Source organism: Canis lupus, chromosome 17 (genome assembly GCF_011100685.1).
Source record: "Canis lupus familiaris isolate Mischka breed German Shepherd chromosome 17, alternate assembly UU_Cfam_GSD_1.0, whole genome shotgun sequence".
NCBI lineage: Eukaryota > Metazoa > Chordata > Mammalia > Carnivora > Canidae > Canis > Canis lupus.
This window is the reverse complement of record NC_049238.1, coordinates 1,398,279-1,401,275: the sequence shown is the minus strand read 5'-3', so window position 1 is coordinate 1,401,275 and position 2,997 is coordinate 1,398,279.

Below are 2,997 nucleotides of genomic sequence, written 5' to 3'. Positions count from 1 at the left end.
CTCTTTATTTGTTCCACCCATCCCCTATCCCTCCCTCTGGCAACCACTGGTTTGTTCTCTGTAAAGAGTGTTTATTTGTTTATTTTATTTTATTTTATTTTTTAAGATTCCACATATGAATAAGATCATATGATACTTGTATTTCTCTGACTGACTTATTTCACTTAGCATCCACATTGTTGCAAATGGCAAAATTTCATTCTTTTCTATGGCTGAGTTATATTCCATTGTGTGTACTCACCACATCTTCTTTATCCATTCATCAGTCATGGGCACTGGGTTAATTCCATATCTTGGTTATTGTAAATAATACTGCAATAAACATAAATATACATATATTAATTTCCATTCTTATGCATTACAACTATTTTTGGAAAAAAATAGTAACTGAAACACTCATACAGTACTGGTGGGAGGGCAACCACATTGAAAATTCATTTAGCATCTTGCACTGTTGTTGTACATGTGTATATATCATATCACCTAGGTCTATACTCAACAGAAGAGGACACATGCAGAAATGTCCACAGATTATTATAACCCCAAATGGAAGCAATTCTAGTGTTCATCAACTCTAAAATGGGTAAGTCCCTCACTACACATTGATCTATATGATATGACATGATATAGTGTGATGTGACATGGTTTGACATTAGAGGATATGACATGGTGTGATGTGATATGACATGATGTGTTGTGAACTGACACAACATGATGTGAACCGATGTTGTATGATAAGTGATATACTACTGCAGTGAGGACAGGCAAACTACAGCCTCCAGAACATGAAAGCATCTCACAAACATAGTGTTGAGTAAGAAAAACCAGACACTCTATGGTGCACGTTGTTCTATTCACACAAAGCTCCAGAACAGGCTCCATGAACCTGTGCAACTAGAAGTCAGCACAGTGATTTCCTGGGCAGTGGCTGGGCAGGGACGCAGAAGAACTGTTGATGCTGGTCATGGTCAACTTCATGACTTGGGTGGTGGTTACATTCAGTGTTTATTTGGGGATTAGTTGTGTAATTCATCATTATAAATTGTAATGATCTGTTCACTTTGATTGATTTTACTTTGAGGTTTTTAAAAAATATTTGATAAGTGATTGAGAGAATCTGGCAAGTATGGGAAAGTCTCTAAGGAGGTAAGGTCACAGGAGTCCAGGAGGATCTGGATCATGATGAGCCATTTGAAGGACTTTGGTTTTGCTCTGACAGGGATGGAGGCCACTGGAGATCGTTGAGCAGAGGAGCGGTCTGCTCTGTCTTCTATTTTGGAGTGAACATTCTGGCTGCTGTGAGAAAGTATATGGTGGGCTGGGGCCAAAGGACAGCAATAAGGTCAAGAGTGTGCATTTCAGATTGGGATGCACTTTGGTAAATCGTTGTCTATGGAATCTGCTTAGTTTACAATCACACTGGCACTTTCCCGCTTCATCCCTGCATGGTGGGCTTTAAAGCACTTGATATTTATACATTTGATGGGGAAAATGGTATCTTATGACAGTTTTAATCTACATTTCTTGTATTATGGGTGTGGTTGATATTTTCACTATTTTGAGAGCCACTTGCTGCTGCTTCTCCATCCACACTGTCCCCGTTTTCCTACCACCTTGATGTCATTCTTGCATATTTGTGTATGTCCATGGCATATCAAAAAATTTAAATGTCTGTGATTTGAGGTCCAGCTGCATATCTTACCTGTGTCCTAAGTTTTTAAGTTGAAAGTGCTTTCTTACCCAAAAATCACTATTAAGTATAATGATAATAAAACCTAAAATTCACATTTTATTCCAGAATTTTTGTGATTTCTTTTTTTTTTAATTTTGGATCATTATTCCATTTAGAATTAATTTTGGTATATAGTATGAGACAATAATCCATGTTTTCCAAAGTCTGAGAACAGCACAGTGTTAAGGGCACATATTGTGAACATAGATTGTTTGGTCTCAGAGAATTCATCTTTGCCAATTACTAGCCCTATGACTCTGTGCAGCCACTAGTCTATCACAACAACACTAATCTGTCCACCTGGAGTGGATAACAGGATCATTCAGGGGGAGCCACTCAGGCTCATCACCATCTTTCAAGACTACCTGTGAGCGAGCTGCATATCAAGTGGATGCATCTACAAACCAAGCCTGGGCTCTTCCTTCTGTCATTAGTTTCTCCTACAACCATGGGTATGAGCTGAGGACAGCTGATGCCATGATACTGAGAGATCACATGAGAGTCAAGGACATCTGCTCATACAGCTTCTTGTGTCTAATCCCACTTTTGCTTGTTCCCATCAAACCACTTCCATCATGCCGTAGCTTGTTCCCAGCCTATTTACATGGCCTACTGGCCAGTCATGATGGGCAATTCCAAACGCATGGCCACTTGGAGGTCCATGGTCAGGCATTCTGTCTCTACCAATAGCGTGCCACCTATTATTTTTCAAAAGGTGGCAATGGTCCATTGCAGATAAATTGAACTCACTTTGCGAGTCCAGAGTCTTACATTTGTCCTTTCGATCATGGTGTCAGCCATAAAATCTACATTGCACCTGTTCCCATTACTAATATCTCTGACATCATAGGATCTGCTGGGTCACACGGCTTGAGTCTTGGTAGTACCATAGCCTGGGCCTGCTACAGTGCCATTCATGATTTGGGCTCCACTGGATTCCTTTCGTGTTACTGTGTATGGACTGCAGCAGTATTTTCAGTATGGAATGTGCTGCCTCAAAATCCAAAGAGGACTACCAAGGGGTGTGCTTCCTTGTGGTGGAGGGCAAGATGCCATAGCTTGTCCTTTGTTTTGGACAAGATGCCCTGATCGCTGGACCCCTAACAGTTTCACTGAGGTGCATGTTCCTGAATGTGTGAAGGTTATTCTGCTACACTCTGGAGTGTGTGGATTACCAGAGCCTCCAACAGTCCAGCTGCTTCTTGCTGGTCAGGGAAGAATGAGGTCACAGAGAGTTGGCCAATGTGACATCAGGTGCTTCAGAT